The 18,200-nt window shown below is 38.4% G+C and overlaps 1 long non-coding RNA gene across 2 annotated transcripts in view; it reads left to right on the forward strand.

The window, feature by feature from the left end:
- The first annotated feature begins 246 nt into the window (after positions 1 to 246).
- The window catches only part of LOC149916594 (uncharacterized), a 54,502-nt gene continuing 36,548 nt past the window's right edge, over positions 247 to 18,200 (forward strand). For both annotated transcript variants that reach the window (XR_016469445.1, XR_016469444.1), the window contains exons 1-2: positions 247 to 311; positions 816 to 904. This is a non-coding gene — a long non-coding RNA (uncharacterized LOC149916594). The remainder of the gene's footprint in view (positions 312 to 815; positions 905 to 18,200) is intronic.

Raw genomic sequence — 18,200 nt, forward strand, 5'->3', positions numbered from 1 at the left:
GCCAAATAAAACAGATTCTCTCAAGGATTTCTGAATGTATCAATATCAAAGCCTGCTTTGTTTGTGATAGAGCAAAAAGTTTTACTTCGTGTGCATTATTTTAAGTGCACTCACAGGTTGCTGCCTTATCAACCACACCCTGGTGTGATGAATGTAAGTGCCAGTCTCAGCACCTGGGCCTCCTTTGCAATCTGATGTCGATATGGGCAACGAGGCTCAACTGTTCTGGGTGTCCAGAAAGAAAGAGGAAAGGCTCTTTCTTCCCTGCACATGGCCAGAAAAGCCCTGGGAGTACAATGCTGTGGGTTGGGGTGAGTGCAGCCTCTGTAGTTGCCTCAGGGGGGATGGAGCCTGGGGAAGGGTTACACTGTAGATTAGTGGTACTGCTGAGGCATTTCTCTCCAGTGTGGCAAGTTAAAAATCTCCCGGGAGCTGCACTAAGCACTTAATGTCTGCTGGCTTCCTAGAAGGGTGTTCTCTTTTGACTTGAAGAAAGCCTGAGGGCCAGTTGAGAAAACTATTCAAGGTTGGCACTAATATGAAAGGATTATGGTGAAATCTAAACTTCTAGGTGAGCCAGCTGCAGTGCAGAGCAGGTGACAGATGTCTGAAAGGGTGTGAGTATGGTTGTTTAATCAGTTGCTCCCAAGGAACTGGGGCTTGGATGGAAATCCCAGGTTTCTTTCTCCTTTAGAGAGCCTCCCAAGAGAGATACAGGGTTGTGTGGTACAAAAGCTTACAGCACAGGGAAACAGCCTGTTTGAAGGTTCTGGAGGTTGTGGCTGTGTTTCTAATGCAGCTTCTTCCCCTTTTAGGGAAGGCAGTAGAATTGGAAAGAGAAGCAAGTCATTTTTCTCCAGAGCTACTGAAGCTTGCCATTGAGTTCCTGCAAGGCAGAGTGAAGGTAAGTAAAAAATGTATTGAATTGATTTGCTTCAGGTGCCTGTTTTTTTAAAAATGGCTATCTTGAGTGTTTATAAATGTGTTTTGGAGTTAGTGTTAACTGGGCCCTTTTGTGATCCTCATCTTGTGGATTTTTCTTGGGATATTAGCGATACGTGAAGTCTCTTAGGGGAACTGTTTTCATCATTGTTGCCTGTACTTCTTAGAAAGACAAAGTTTTGGGTTTTTTGTTTGTTTGTTTGTTTGTTTTTTGTTTTATTTGTCTTGCAACTTTCTCAGATGAATTATACTTGCTTCTGGCTTATGTTGACTTAGACCATTTTATGTTTGGTTCAGGATATAAAGGACTCTGAAACTATGTGTTTTTTAGTTAAGGTGTGTCCACCTAACATTATTGATCACAAATAGAAAATTCAGGACATTCCTGTGCTTCAATGTTGTGGGGGAAAAGGTAGTGGAGTGACAGACAAAAAAAAAACAAAAAACAAAAAAACAAACTGTCTTTTTTTCTATGGAGTATGCTGATAGTTTTTCAAAAACTAAGAGCATTTCTGAAGCCTTGTGTGCAATTAAGAGGGATAAGCTCTGAAAAGTAAAGTTTCTAATTGAACTTTCAAACCTTCATTGTTTAACTGCACGAGTACAACATGGTATTTTGGGAAACCAGTGTTCATATTTGATGTAGTTAAAGTGAATTATTGATGTTACAGCTACTTATACTATTGAGTGATCTCACAACTATCAGATTTTTGGTGGTTTCTCTATCATATCTCAAGGAAGTGTTACTTTGTGAGCTAAAAGTCATAGTTACTTACACCATTAATAATTCCTAAAGGTGACTTAATTGTTCTTATCTAGATGAACATATCTATCTGGGCACATCTATCTGCTTCCATTATGTTTCTCACAGTACACGTTAATGAGAAAAAAAACTTCCTTGTTCAAAAGAAATTTAACGGGAATTTGATATTTTTTTCTGATGTGTAGAGCATTTTATTACTTTGTTGCTAGCTCAAGGTTTATACAAGAATTTTATCTTTTGTAAACTTATACAGGTTCTTATGGTTTGCCTGCTAGTCGTCTTAATTTTATGAAACTTAAGTGGTGATATTAAAGAAAAATACTTACTGTAATTTTTGAATTGTGATTTTTAAACTTGGAATTAAGATAATTAAGCACAGTTCCTGCTTTTGTGCTGAGCTGCACGGTACCTTTATGGCTATGCTTCTTCACATGAAGCAATGAGGGCTAGAACAGAGGAGAAGGATTGGGTTTCTTTTGTACTGATCCCTTTCACTTTCCCCTAGATGTCACTGCTGAAACTATTTCAGAGGGACAATGTTACACACAGCACAGCAGTAGCTAGAGCAGGCCTTTTTCCTGTCTGTTTCCCAGTCCTCTCTGATTCGCTATTTAGCAGAAAGCCAAAATCTTCCATGATAATTGTGCATTGTGTTAAATACGAAGAAAGCCTTGTCATCTCTGATGCCCGAGGCATGGGTTTCATTAAACATATCTTCACAGTGTGTCTAGCTTCTAATTCTTAATACTGGTAATTAAGTCATCCAGATTTTTAATGAGAGCCTTGAACTTAACTGCCCTGGATCTTGATCCTGAAGTGCTGCTTTTTTAAAAGAACAGAAATCAGCGACATCTTTTTTATCTAGTATTCCCCTCATCAATAAAGCAAGCAACTAAAGAGGCCATAGTATAAAATGTGATGATGTTGTGTTGAGGCTATAAATTAGGCAGTAAGGTAATGTGTGTAAATGCATGTTAGGAATTTGGATAGTAAAGCATGCAGAGGAGGTGTGTCAAATCTGACAAATAATTTTTCTTCATTCTTGGCGATCATCTAGTGTTGTTTTCATCCTAAATGGTACAGTGGCCTTTGATCCCAAAGTCTAAATTACAAAATATAAAATGTAAGGAAGAAGTTGCTGTCAAACAGTTGTTCATCAGAAAACAAGAGTATTCTAAAAATCTTGGGCTGAATACTTCTTTCTACTTGTATGAGATGAGCATCACCTGTGTCCATGAGGTGCAGAATCATCCACCTGGAAATAATTTTTCAGAAGCAGCTGCTGAGCAGGTAGCTAGATACTTGATTATTGATTTGACCTAGGCAGAGAACCTCTGCACAGGCCAAAAGATTCCCTTTTATTTAAGAAATTCCCTTTATTTAAGAAAACAGAGAGGAAGCCAGCTCATTTGGCATAGATATATATGTATACATGTGTTTGTGTGTGTATGTACATAATACAGTTCAAGAGAAAAGAATAAGTACCCTATTGAACCAGAAAAGTAAAAGCATGATGCACAAATCTGTGGGGAGCTGGGAAGAGATTGCTTTCTGCAATATCCTAGGAGAGACACCTTAACAGAAATTGGCTCGAGCTAAGGAATGGGTTAATAAGTGCTGTTTATATTGCTTGTTCCCATGCATAAACTTTCAGAAGTTTAGGGGCTTAGTTAACTGTTTGCCATTTCTGAACAGCATCAAGTAGAAACTAAATACTTCTTTATATTTATTTTCCAACAGTGTAGACCTTACTGGAAAACATCTTTCCTGTCAAAAGTGATTTTTTAAATATGGGTGAAAAATGTCAAAATTTTGTGGTTTTCTTTTTAGGGTTCTGGGAACTGAAATTCAGCCTAAAGCTAAAAATGACACACCCAAATATGAAGTTCAGATAAAATCAGGCATTCTAAAAATACTTGAAGTTGTTCTAGCTTCTTTTAAGTGAAGCATGATTAGTTATAGGAAATTCTTGTTTGGTAAACTGATTCCTGACTTTAGTCGTGTCTGTTACTAGAATTGGTCAAAGCATCATTGAATCCCGATGAAGAAAAATGCAGTAAACTTTTCCATACTGTGTTTTAAAAGAACTATCCATGAATTATATTGATCTTGTAGGGGGGAAAAAAAATCAAACTTCAAAGTAGATAAAGGCTGAGTTATTAAAGTTGCATGCTTTAAAATCCAAAATTAGTTATTTTCATCCTGTGAGTGGGAATCATCACTCATGATGGGGGGGGGGGAGAGGGAAGGGGAAGAGGAAGAGGGAGGGGAAGTGGGCAGGGGGAACTGCTCTTGTATTCAGCAAGAAAAGCCACAGAGAAATCCAGTGACATAAAAGTCAAGTTATGTAAGTTTGGATTAGAAATAAAGCAGTTTCTTATCATCAAGCATAATTATCACTGGAACAATGACTTGTGGTAGTTTCTTCACCACTTTGAATACTCTAAATGTGAATGAAAATCGTTATAAGAGATGTTACAGCTCAAACAAAAAATATGGTCTTCGGGCACAGATCATCAGCTTAGGAGAGTGTTCCTATAGAACTTGATGAATTTTGTGTGTATGCTTTATGGATCAGGCAAATAAAACAGTGTATAAAGCAATGTATATGTACTTTGAATGATGTAGCACACAGAGAGACTTGGTCCTGTGGATTTCCTAAACTCCTCTTTTAGTTGCTTCCAATTCTCTGAGACAGTAATGGTAGGAAGATATCTCCAATATTGCCAGCATTGTTTTCTGGATTCCACTGAACTACTTAGTGAAATTGTAGTGAGGCTGCTGCTGTATTCAAGGCTATCTGCTAAAATACTGCAGGATAATGAAATCTGAAGGGCAGCTTATGATATCAGTAAAACCAGATGGTATACGAAGGCAAATGTAATGAATTAACTGACATAAGTTAAAATTGATTGTTAGTATAATTTCCTCAATTTGCAGGTACTTTAATAATGGATAATGCATAAAAATCCCTACCAAAATCAATTGGACAATTCACACTGTGCAGTAACTTGAGACTTGTTTCTTTCTAAATAATTAAAAGACCAGACCTTTAATAAGTCTCCGCTTCATGTGTTTAACAGCCTACCTCATCAGACTCTCAACACTCATACAAAAAAAAAGTCAGGACTGGAATTACTGATGATGATGTTTCTGAAATTGGAGTTCAGTTGTATTTCTATTCTGTTATACTACGAGTACAAGAATTGCTACCTGTTTGTCCATGACAGAGCAACAGATTTCACCAGCTAGAAATAGAGGTTACTTTGGTAAAAGAGTTGGCCTTGAGAACGATTATTTTTCTTAAAATAAGAATCTCAGAGGACATCATGTTCTCTTTAAGGTCGAACTGACATGAGCAAAAAAAATCTAGATGAGTTACAGAAAAATCTATTGTACTCTCTGTACAGATTCCTTAAAGGAGCATGCTGGGTTTTACATGGAATTCAAAACAAAGTCTGACTCTTGTTAACTGTAATTATAATATGTTATTTGTGTTAGCTAAGTACATTATGCCCCTAAAAGATTTTTATCATGGGATCTGTTGAGGTTGAGCTGTCTCTGTAGCAAAGTCCGAGAACATACTTTGCTATTCATTAGTTCCCACTGAAAACTGTTAAATACTACTAGTCTGATATATTTTGGCTGTCAACGTCCACTTAAAATAGGTATATATTTCTCTAAAATTATTGTAGTCTGAACAGCAGAAGTAATTTTAATTTATGACCAGCTTATTTGGTAGCTCCCTCTCTGGTAGCTAAATATATTGTGGCCACACAGGTCATGGAATAGTCTTGTTCTAGATTTTTCCTCAAAGGGAAACTTCCCAAGAAAGCTGTCAGGGCTCCAGCTGTCTCTCCTCACAGGTTGAACACTGGGCTCCAGCAGAGTTTAGCCTCTCGTGCCTGCAGTGTCTGAGAAATGGGATCCAGTGCTGGGTGGTTGGGAAGGCAGAATGCACCTGCATGCCTGTGAGCCCCTGCAACACATCATGCAAGTAGCAGGGACAGCCCTCTGGGCATGGCTGGGCACAAACATTTTTTGGAGATGGGCAGAGCTTGTTCTGTGGTGCAAGGACTGTCTTGGGTACTCGACACGTGCGTGGCCTGGGTGAGTCCCTGTTCCTGCATTGTGCTCAAGATAGCATTTCTGGGCAATGAGGTGAAGTTTGGGGAAGCTCAGAATGGGCAGTGCTAGGAACAGCACAGGTGGGATGAGCAGCATTTGTGTGGGTGCTCACTGGTATGTCTGAACTGTCCTTACCTGGAGGACTGTAGGTGTAAGTGCCCCCTTGGTTCCGTTGTCCTGGCTCCCTGTTGTGGCCTTGTAAGTATGTGAATACTTATTTAGTACTAATTCCTGGTTCTGTAGGCTGACCTGTAATGTGGAGCTCATCTCAGCTATAACTGAGCCCAATTTATATCTGTGTAGGGCTTATTCTGAATGCATTTCTAGCACATTTGAACTTCCTTCAGGAGCAATTGTGAAATTTCCTATAACTAATTTGAAAGCAGTAATTCCATTGCTAGATGGTGTTCAAATGTTCTTGAAGAGCTTAGGGAGAATGACCAATTGCTGGAGCAGTGTCAGAATGTTGGCCGGGACTTTTGATTGAAAAACAATGTATTCCTGAATGGGACTGTGCGGTGCTTTATTTCATAGTGGAATGTGGCATTCGAGAATGGAGATGTGACTAGGAAAATTACCTTTCAACAGCAACCTCTTATCTCTGAAACATACAGTAGGAACCAGATCATGGCTTGTGTCAGTGCTCAAATGTGTAGCTTTGTCATGCTGAAGGTGTTTATTGGAACAAAGTAGTTTTATTGTGGATGAGCTTTTTGCTATAGGATGAAAATTAAGTCTCAAGACAATAAGAAGGGTTTGTCTGTAATTCTTTAAGTACACTCATGGCACTCGAGCTGTTTTCAGTGAAAACTTCCTTAATAAAGCATGGTCTGTTTATTATTAGGTTCCTGGTCAAGCATTGTAAGAGTCATAAAAATCTGAAAGATTTAAATACTATTTGGGGAAAAAATGGCTAGTGTGGCTTTGATGTCTTTTCATGTAACTGAAATAGTTACCTGCAGACGTGTGTTTAGAGATGCAAACAATGCGTTGCGGTGGCATTTGAGGTAAATGGAATGACATTTGACATAAATGAGCTATTTCAGGAAGATGCAATTATTCAGCCTCATTTTAAAATAACTTTCACTAAACTCATTCTTACAGATAAAGAGAGAAACTTTGCATGGTATATAATCATTCTCAGAAGAGATGGTATCAGAAGGTATTTAATAATATTCACTATTATGTATTTGGAGGACACGTGGTCCTTTACAATGAATGTAGTGCAGAAAGACAGAGTGGGTTTGCAGCATTAAGGTGAATGACAGTAAGAGAAGTGATTTAAAGAAAAAGCTACTTGATTTGTGAGTGCATGATCTGCACTAGATACCACACTTAATCACATCTTCTCCCGTCTTATAGACAGAGGCTGGGGAGGAGGAAAAGCCATTTGCTCTTAAAAAATAGCTGTGGAGCAAGTAATCATATTACATCTCATCCCTGTCAAACTTGTGCAGTAATGGAGCTTTGTGCCTGCTTCACGGAAACAAACCAAATGCATGGGTTAGTTTTGCATCTTGAAAGATAAAGTCTCTGACAAGCTAAGGATTGAATTAAAATGTAACACAATCTAGTTTAAGAAAAACCTGTAGAAACTCAGAATTTTGGTCACTGAAGCCGAGGGGAGCATATCAGCTTTATCTCTGCACAAAATCAGGCTAGTCGTTAGATGTAGGAAGTTAATTTTGCATTATTGTGGCTATGTTGAAATTGAGTGAGAATAAGATGAAGGTTTAAGCTGCCAATTTACAGAGCACAAATCCAAAAGTTGCCGGTTTTACTCAGTTATTTACTACTTTTTTTTAAAAACAGTTCAACGCGATTTGCTTGGTGACTGAGAAGGGATGGTCCCACTTAACGTACATACCCATGTGTACAATTTATCTCTGGATTAATGTTTGGAGGAATAAATCTTCTTATTTGAAATCTGTAGTGTAAATTAAGCTAGAAGTCGTGATTTTAAAAAGCATTTCCTATTTAGCGAATGTTTTAATGCTGAGTCAGTGTTGTGTAACTGACAGAGGAGGAAAGAAGTATTACCCCTATCTACTTCTACTCTAATACAGATATTTTTTTCCTCAAGAATGAATTTTGAGGCCTGAGTAACCAGGCTTCATTGTGCAATTGCAACACTGTATGGGTGAAACTGTGGCAGAAGGTAATTGCTTATGCAGCTTTTAGACAGGGGATAAGGAAAATCTTTCTATAGACGAGTTCACTAGACTACAGGTTAGCATTTTCAGAATGGAATGGCAAGAGTGAGGGATATGTTATTTTTAAAAAGTTAAAAAAATATAAATGAAACATACCTATTAAAACAAAAACTACCACAGGTGAGAAGCTTGTTTCTTTTTAAACTCAATTATCTATGTAATGAAATTAAGCGCTTCTGAAATATGTTTCATCCAGGTGTGTGTGCCTTTATACTTCCAAGTGCTGTTCTAAGTCTTACATAGGTGGTTTGGATTCCTTATTTTTGTCGCCTGAATAATAGAATGGCTTGGTTTGGTAGTAACCTTAAAGATGATCTCTTTCCAGATTGCTCTGCAGTGTTCAGGATTATCAGGCACCAGATTGGGTGCCATCCAACCTGGCCTTGAATACCTCCAGGGATGGGGCATCCGCAATTTCTCTGGGCAGCCTTTGCTGACACAACACCTCCCTCTCAGTGAAAAACTTCCCCTTGACATCTACTCTAAATCTTCTCTCCTTTAGTTTAAAATCATTCTGCTTTGCCCTATCACTGTCTGCCCATGTAAAATGTTGATTTTTAAGCTCCCTTTAAGTACTGGAAAGCCACAATGAGGCTTCTTCTGAGCCTTCTCTTCTCCAGGCTGACCAAGCCCATCTTCATGCAGAGGTGCTCCAGCCCTCTGAGCATCTTTGTGGCCCTCCTCTGGACCGGCTCCAATAGCTCCATGTCTTTGTTGCTCTGGGGGCCCCAGGCCTGAGTGCAGATCTCTAGATGGAGCCTCATAAGGGCAACCTCTTCTTCCTCAGACTAAACAGCCCCTGTTCCCTCAGTCTCTCCTCAGAGGGCATGTTCTCCAAACCCTTTGCAAGCTTGCTTGTGTTCGTTTAGAATTCAAATTAAATTTCCACTTTCCAACATAGCAGGCAGTACCAAAGCAGTGTAGTCCCTTGCAGGACTCCCCTTTGACATGTCTTTCTTGCCCGACAGTAAGCATCTGATAGGCGCTCTCTGGATATTATCTTCCAACCACTATCAAAATCCTTATAAAAATCAAGGAGTGACATCTGCTTCTTCCCCACTGCCCATCTGCTGTCCAAGGCAAATAATGTCAAATCAGTCCAGTTCCTTTCTCTTACAGGCTAATGTCGAGTGTGGACATGTCAATTGCCATGTTTCTTCTGGGTATTTCTAAAGTTTGCAAGTATTTTGCCCAATGGAAAAGTTAGGCAGGCTGGCATATATTCTTTCCGTGTTCTGTCTCTATTAAAACATCTGTTGATATAGCAGTGTGCTTGAAATAGTATACGTTTCATGTCAGAAAGCATCTAGAAGTTTTACAGCTGGTTATATGAATCTTTAAACAAACTGGCAGAAGTTTGTGGCAGTGTACTACTTTATGCGAGGGCCTGAGCTTACAGGCACTCTGAGTTCAGTTTTCCTCCGAAACAGCAGGCAATAGTTACAGCTGGGACCTCCAAAGCAGGGCCTATACAAGAGCTAAACGTGAGTCATTAGAAACCATTTTACAGCCCAGCAAGCATTGCCAGTGCTTACTCCAAATTTTTACTTACACAAATAAATCAGCTGATTCAAGACTGTTCAGGGCTTTCTTCTCCCGTAACTCTTAATTTAGCAAAAATAGTTCCAGTGTGGTAAGACACAAAATAAAAGGTGATCCATTCTCTGAATGAATAGCTGTCAGTTCTGAAATGAAGGAATAAGTGATGGCAAAAACCTGAGGCAGAGTTTTAATATGGTCTCCCATGTTGAAATATTTCATTATTAGATACAAAATATGAAATTTAACACTAACAGCTGTTGGCTATAGAGAGTCTGACAATGGGATTTCCATGGAAATTTGTTTGTGTATTCATATGTAGGTTGCTCTGAAAGTAATGCCTCCTATTTATTTCCATGGAAACTACAATAGATCCAAAGAACACAATAACAATATTTGATAGAGGAAATTCTCAGCTACAAAACATTACTTTTCAACATAGTTACTATCATTAGCTGGTTGATGCAGATGAACTGATCAAGATCTTTTTGTGGTGTCACAGCTGTGCATGGCAGTCTAATATGAGAAGAACTGGATTCTGTTCAGATACAAGAAGTACTTTATCAGAAAGCCTGCTTAGCACTAAGTTTTAAAACATTTTTAATAATGATGACATATAATCATAATCATTTGTCACAAGTATTCATAAATGTTCTGTCAAAATTTAAAGCTGTTGCCCGTCTAAGAATCCATTTGCTTATGCTTGTGTTCTGCAAAGCACCTACCTGTTCTTGCACTCAGGGCTCGTTTTGACCCTATGAAAAAAGGAAGTAAGTGAATAGTCAGTATGACTTACTGTTTGATTGGAAAGAGTTTTGCATGTTACTTTAAAGGCAGAAGTTGATTCCCTTGAATTTGGCCATCAGAACAAATGTAGGCAACAATGTGGTCAGCTTTGGTAGTTAATAATAAAAACTGTGATAGTTCCAATATATAAGGTATCAGCTGAAACCTACCTTGTAAGGTTGATATGTTGATAATTGGGAAATAAATTATTTTCAATAAAAATTTCAGACCCAATTTTATTTCAGTTGAGGTCCACATTTGAGCATTCAGCTCTAGAGAATGAACACGAAGTTCTTCTCTTCCCACTTTGTCCTCAAGCTCTGAAGAATTAAGTAATCTCTCCTATGGTAGCGTAGGCAGCGTGAAGCCATTGGTGTCTTTCTTATTCCTCCTTCCTGTGGTCCTAGGGGAAAGCACGCTTTTTACAGAAATAAGGCACTTCAATTCTGTCAGTTCCCTCTTTGCCTCTCTCCTGAACTGCTATGAGCCATACTTGGTCTCATAATGAATTCAAAGGTAAAATCAACGTTATCACATATAGTGCTTCCTTTTATGTATTTGGAAACTCCATGCAGTGTGTCTAGCAGCATCCTTACCTTGCTTTACGCTTCTGAAATGGAAAAAAAAAAAGTATGAATTTATTTTTACATAAACTGAAATTTAAGCACATGTAAAGAAAGAATGTCTGCCTGGGAAGCTGGTAAAACTGAAGCGCGCACTTCAGTATGAGCATTGCTGGATAACTGCATCATAAATAAAATGCCTTTTCTTTATTGTTTTAAACTGGACAGATCTTACAAATAACTACTGAACAGCATGTCAGGACAAAAAATATAGCTAACCAGCAGCAATGCTGTTAGTTGCACAGCTCCAGTTTGGCTTTAGCTGTATTACTGCTATTGGCCATCAAACAGTCTGTTTAAAAAACTTAATTCAGCCCATATTTACATATACAATTATCAGCATCCAACTGTAATTTACACATGTCCAAAGTGAGTGTAGATACTTAGATGGAAGCACTGACTGTAAACAGAAGAATTAACCTTTGTCATCTAGGTCATTATTTTTTTTTAAATCTGTTTTATTTTAAAAAAGAAATCTTTTGGAGCACAGTCATTTGTCTTACAAATCAGTGGTTAGTTGTAGTACTTAATATATACTTCACATAATAATTAATTAGGCTAAATGCTTTTTGTCTTATTGATCTAAACATAAGATGCCACTTGGACCACCTAAAATCTATAAACACACTTCTTTTGAATTAATTGGTTGCAGCTGAAGGTACAACTTGATCCAGCAGATTTTTGTTGGGGTTTTGTGAGTTCTAATCATTTCAACTTGCATCTTTGCCCTGTATAAATCTTCAGCACATGCGTTAACTACCTACAACATTGAATTATTAGAATCATACAATCGTTTGAGTTGGAAGGGACCCTTCAAGGTCATTTAGTCCTACTCCCCTGCAGTGAACAGAGGTATCTACATCTTTTGATTTTTACATGATTGATTCTTAGGCGATATGTTTCAATCTACTTAAATTGAAGTTCTAATATGTGATAGAGCTATTTAATCAGAAAACTTGCAATAAATGGCCTAACAGAGAACATACCAGCTGGACAGAAAATATACCAGCAAAGTGTTAACCTGCTTTATGGAGTCTGTATTTATCTAGTTTTCTTCCCTTCTGATAATAGATGGAGGATTTGACTTCAGCCTGAATTGTGATCTTATATACAATATCCTGTGCTAGCTGGGTATCACTCAGTTACAAATGTCTGCATGACTGAGAGCTTATTTCGTTCTCAATCCCCTGTGTTTGGTCCCTCTCAATCCCTTCAATACCTGGCCAGAACTATGATTTCTTAAGTATGATAATTGATATTCTAATCTAAAACTCAGATTCATTTTACATACAGTACTACGTGTCAAGAAAATATTAAATGAAAAAAAAACATAGTTTGGATGCAAAAGATCTTGTCCCTACTTTCACAATTCAGTCTGAAGGCCTCCAGTTCAACAGCGTATGTGCAAGTAACAGTCCCATACATTTCAATGGGAAAATCAGAACTTGGTTTTGTGTTCTTCAGTGAAGGTATGCAGTCCAAAGCTACTGCCAGTGAAGTTTGAAGCCCAAGTTTAAGTTTTTCCTAAATCTGTAGTGCAAATTCAAAACCCCAAAAGTATGGCCATCTGTCTCTCTGTAAAATGCTTTCATTGTGCGATAAAGGCAAGGGTCTGAAAAGTAATCAAAGCAGCTTTGGATAAGAGAATGAATTTGTGTGTGTTTGTTTTTAAAGGAGAAGGGAAAAGGTCCTGTACAATATGGGCATGTGATGGAGAATGATGTGTGGATCTATTGAGGGGAAATTAGTGACTTGTGTGTTTGCAAGCAGTTCACCTCTATACACAAAGTTCTGTGGCAAACTTTGAATTTTTAACATATGGACATCCATCATGGCATTTGTGTGAGACCATTTTTCCTTATGATACTGGGTAGTTAAAAAAAACACTGAAAAAAGCAGTGGAGAATAGAGATCTCCAATTGTTCTAAGCAAGGAGCTGAGTTTATAGCAGCCAAAACTCACAGCCAATATGAGAAGCAGGGCAGTGCAAAAAGCCCATTGGGAGCATAGAGTCTGAAGAGTGAGAGTGTGAACTGGGGAGGCAGCTGGTGTGATTTCAGAAATGTGCAGTCACCTTCTCCCTGTAAGGGGTTGGGGAGATCATTCTTAAGCAAGGAAGATTCAACAGTTCAAAAATTCATCTTGGATCAATTTCTATTTCACTTTTTTTCCATGAGAACATCTTAGCATCACCATTCCACTGCCCAGGTCTGTGCAGTCAACGGTAGCCTTTTGCTGAGGGGTGAAAGGGGGTGGTTCCACAGCTCCTCTCAGCTTGTCCAGTTCCTCAGGGAAGGGCCTGGCCCATGGTGAGATAAAACTGGATAAAGGAATGAGAAGTGGGGAGAGAACTATTAATGGAAGAGACCGTCTTCCCTGTCTACAGCCCTGGGATGCTGCAAGTACCCTTGTGCAATGTTTGATATACTGACCCTTCAAGTCACATTCCCAGTCGCTAGCTGTTTGTGGTAAAGCAAACAACCACAATTAAGAAGTTCTTCAGCCAATGAAAATCTGATTTTAAAATAATAATGCAAAAAAAAGCTGGATTTGGCAGAGTTTTTAGGCATGTGCATAAATCCAAAAGACCTGACTTTGCAGAGGTTTTGTTTTCTTCAAGTGATAATGTTTTTGGCATGCAAAGCCTGATTGTTTCACAGGGCCACAGGGGCCAATGCTCATTACTGGGGCCAACATCTTACATAACGCTCACGCATCACCGCAGCTCCTCTGGCTGGGCTGGAGCTGTGGGTATGGTTTGGAGTAACAGCCAGTCTGCAGCCCTGACACTGCTGAAGTTCTTTAGAAATAATGTTACAGCCTTGGCCTTCAGAAAGGCAGATCTTTGTCAAGGGGACTTAAGAACTCAGTAAAAGTTAGATATTGAAGGCTTCTGGCTCTTTGAAATTCTAGCCTTCCAGGCTCACACTTGGGACACGACTACGTTATTTATGTAGTTGTTCCTTTGATAATTTCCCTGTAGAAATTTAACCTTATTTTCCAACTAGGAAAAATAAAGATTCATACTGCCTCTTGTATATTTGTAAGCTCACATCGGAGTCCTCAACTGTACAGTCCTGTTGCTGAGTAAGAACTTGGAAGCACTAACCTAGCCACCTTTCTATGCATGGCTCGTACTCTCTGAAATCAGTTTGTCAAGACATTGCATAGAACAGCTGCTATGTTTCTTATACGCTAAGAAAATCCTTATAATTTCTGGTATATGCAATATAAAACCTTAGATACAAACCAGGCTAACAAACCCAAAATGAGCTGTAGTAATTGCATGGTTTATAAAACAAGTGGGAATGAAGAATCTGAGTTTCAGCCATCAGGCTATAAGGCAAAAGTGAAATTAAGTGATGCAAGAAATTTGATTGTATCTAATAATTTAAGGTTTCAGAATTCACTTAAACTAAAGTAAATTGGCTGTAGTGTACTCATGGGTCCCCATTAGTGTTTTATGGACAACATAAGGGCCCTGAATGTCCTCTCTCTGTACCCATGAGTATTACATGTGTCTTCAATCAACTATTGTACTTCTATTAAAATACTTAAATTCCACTGTTGGGGAATCTTGATCACATTGTGACATGCTACAGCTGTGAAATCACCTAGATCTTTTATTTTTCAAGGTTAACATTCCTTACAGCACGTATAGAAGTTCTTTAAGGACTGTTAGTTGCAACTGGTATAAATAGTCTCTGGAAAACTGAGAAATAGCAATGCTCTGTTGGTTAAATTCCAACTTCTTCCCAACAAGCCTGGTTGATTGTGTCACAGTATCAGCAACATCTCACTGGAAGACAAGCAATAGCACTATTGCAGTAACAAAGTTTTCAATTACTGTATAATTGCTGTAATCACAATTGTTCTTCCTGGAATAGGATAAATTCTGATTTGGAATCCTTTTATGATAAACTGTTTGTAAATTTTTTTAGATGCTTTTTCTCTTGCTTTTCCTGGCATCTGCCAGGAAGTTGCTATTCTGCTTTATAAAACAGCATTACTTCAAAGTAACAGATTACTTTCTATAATCTGCTAAGGAAACCAATTGTTTCACAGTAACTTCTAGGCAGCCTTTTGTAACACAAGCAAGATGCCTTCTTAGCTGTTAGGGTTATAACTCTTGTTGAGACTGGCAGTTTTGCTTTATATTTGTCAGACGCAAAACACTGAGTTCTAGATAAAATAAATATGGATAAAATGTCTTTAGGTTTACAAGTAAATCTTTGTAAGAGGTGCGACAACTTGGTGCAACTGGAGATAGTGCTAAGATGTCCTCACACTGCAATGCAGTAAAGAATTCAAGCTTTGTGTTTGTGTGTGCAGGAACATGAAAGCATGTATGTACATGGACGTCTGTGTAGGCATGAATTCATCTGTGCGCAGTGGAAGTCGTTGGCATTAGGTGGTGTCCTCAAGAAACTGTGTAATGGGCAAATATAAAAATCTGGAAAATTATTTAGCTTATATTAATAAAGCTTTCCACTTCTCAGTTGTCACTTAGCTTTCTCTCACTCAGGAGTGTTTCTCATGTTTCTTGGATTGTGTTCAGTAAGTAAGGATGATTCTGTGGATGTTGGTGATAGTGCTTTTTTCTTTTTTGAGAATGCACTATCATGGTTACAATCCAGAATAAATCATTAATTCTTCTGTAGAGTATCATCACTTATCCAGAAAGATGTGTTCAGTGTGATTTTCCAGTGTAAAATATGTTTTTAGTGACCTGTTAGTATCTATGAATTTAAATGGACATATTTGTAGTTATGATTTTCCTAACGAATTTATAAACATAGCTAGAAAAATGCTATTTGCCTAAACACGTCATTGGCTCTTCAAGTGTGAGAGATGCACTGCAGAAAGTAAAATAAATGTTACAACTTTTTTCTGCTGTAGTTGTAGCTCATACAGGTCTTGAAGTGTTCAACCCTATCAAAAAATTATCAGACCAAAATTTTCCTGGGCATTGAATTCATAAACTAGGCAGGATTTCTGTCACAGGGAATTTGTCCTGTGAAGACCAAGAGAAGCCCCATACTTAATTTAGTGTTAGCCCAGTACAAAAGCTACTGAAAATGTAAAATTATAATTATAAGTGGTGAATCTTCACCTAGGAATATTTCTGTCCCTATCCCTAAATTATAGCTGAACCTGTCGTATTTTTTTTCCAAAACAGATTGTTCAGAGAAGTTGTGTATGTCCTTTCATTTGAAGCGTTCAAAGCTGTGTTGGACAGCACTTAGAGCAACCTGATCTAATGGAAGTTATACTTGCCCATGCCAAAGGGGTGAGTGGGTGTTGAACAGTGTGTGCCTTCAGGAGTCCCTTGCATTATATGATTATATGATTCTATGATTTGTTAATGCAAGTCCTCCCGTCCCTCGTGCAGCCATTGACACTTTGTCTTCTGTTTAAACAAACAAAACAATCTAAATGATTTTAGTTGCAAGTCTTAAATATAGAATGACAAAAAGGAGCAAAACTGAGCTGCTTAACGAGCACGTGGCTACAGAAATCTGGTGTCCTACAGCTGTGTCCTGTGTGGATTCTCTGATAGGCAACAGAGAGTAAGCTGTTTGCCACATAGCATTCACTGGGCCCTGATAGGAGCTCTCTCCTCCACCCGTCTGCTTATTTTTACTGAATTCATGGAAACTCAGCATCTTTGGGCTCTCTTTTGAAATGATCGAGTGGGTACAGATGTTACTGGGGTAGACTGACATGCTTGTGCACACAACATGATTGCATAAATTTAATTCCCTTAGGAAATAAGACTGAAGCAAGTCTGGTGGTTTTTTTTTTTTTTTTTCAGCATTCCTAATAATCATTATAGGCAAGGCTCAGTGTAGTCTGGTGCAGCAGTATGGCCATTTTGGTTCAGGATCTGTTTGGTTGCAGAACTTTATGCTTAGTCAGAGTGCTTTTGGGTTTTGATGTTTGATAGGATGTGTAAGGTATTGAATACCATGACACTAGCTAGCTCAAATTATTTCATTTCTTATGTGAAATCAGTGCTTGTCCTTAGAACCAAAAATGCAGTTATTGTAGATGAACATCAAAAATGCAGAGTCTGAATCATTTGGTGTTTTCTCCCAACAAGGTGCAAAATGTGCAGCAGAAGGTGAAGTGTCTGGGTGTAAGAGACCTGTATTTACATGTACTTGGTGGCTCGATTCAGGACAAGTTTTTCATTGTGCAACACAAAATAAAATTGTGTTCCTGTATACTACTATATAATGTAGCTTAGAAATTAAAGGCTGTGGGAGCAGCAGCAGGATTGATTTTAGGTACCTTGAACAAAGAAAAACACCATGGCCATTTTTGAAACAGTTGTTTATTGAGAATGGAGGTAGGAGAGGAGGTGCAGTGGAGGACACCAGGTAGACCCACAGCTTTCTGGAGCAGCAGTGTGCTGACTAGGCAGGCTACTCTGGGTACCTCGCTGGCAGTAGATCCTTGTCATCAGTAATCACTAACATTCATACCTTTGCACGTAGAGGTCAGAGGACTACATTTGTACCACTATTCTCTCTCTACCCTCACAGATAATTCAGGACTAAAGGAAAGAACTTGTGGTATAAAAGTGAAATACAAAGGCAGCATCATGATACATTCATTTAATTTCCTCAGGAATTATAGCCCTCCTTTATTCATACAAAAGGTTGAAACAAGTGAAATTTACTATCTTCTGTTCTATTTGGAAAGAAGGAGAGTTTTCTGGCTTGAAGCAGAATTGAAGTGAGAATCAGGAGGACTCATGCCTATTTGAAATGTGAATATTGAGGCAGTTTTAATAAAAGAGTTTTATTGAAGGGCTATATGGGTAGCTCAGTAGGCTTTGCAGGCAGTTTTCTTGTCTGAAATGCTAAACATTCAATCTTTCTCTGCCAGAGAAACACAAACAGTGGCCCTGTGATTGCTGGAATAAAAGGGTCTTCCCTAAAGACCTCAGCATGGCAAGCTTTGCAGGGTCACTGAATAGAGTAATGAACATTCTTTGCAACTCTGGTTTTATACGTGGACTTGGAGAAGTAATCCTACAAGTGATGTTTCCTATCCTTCTTACTACTTCAGAGTCATACTCCTCTTAGAGACACTATAATGTGCATGAGGAGGATGAAGCCCCAAATACAAAAACATACTTATATACCAGAAATCAAACATACCAATATCTTTGACATGCTGGTAAGATTTGTGAGGAGA

The sequence above is a fragment of the Phasianus colchicus genome, chromosome 10, assembly GCF_987193195.1.
Source record: "Phasianus colchicus chromosome 10, bPhaCol1.hap1.1, whole genome shotgun sequence".
In the NCBI taxonomy this organism is placed as follows: Eukaryota; Metazoa; Chordata; class Aves; order Galliformes; family Phasianidae; genus Phasianus; species Phasianus colchicus.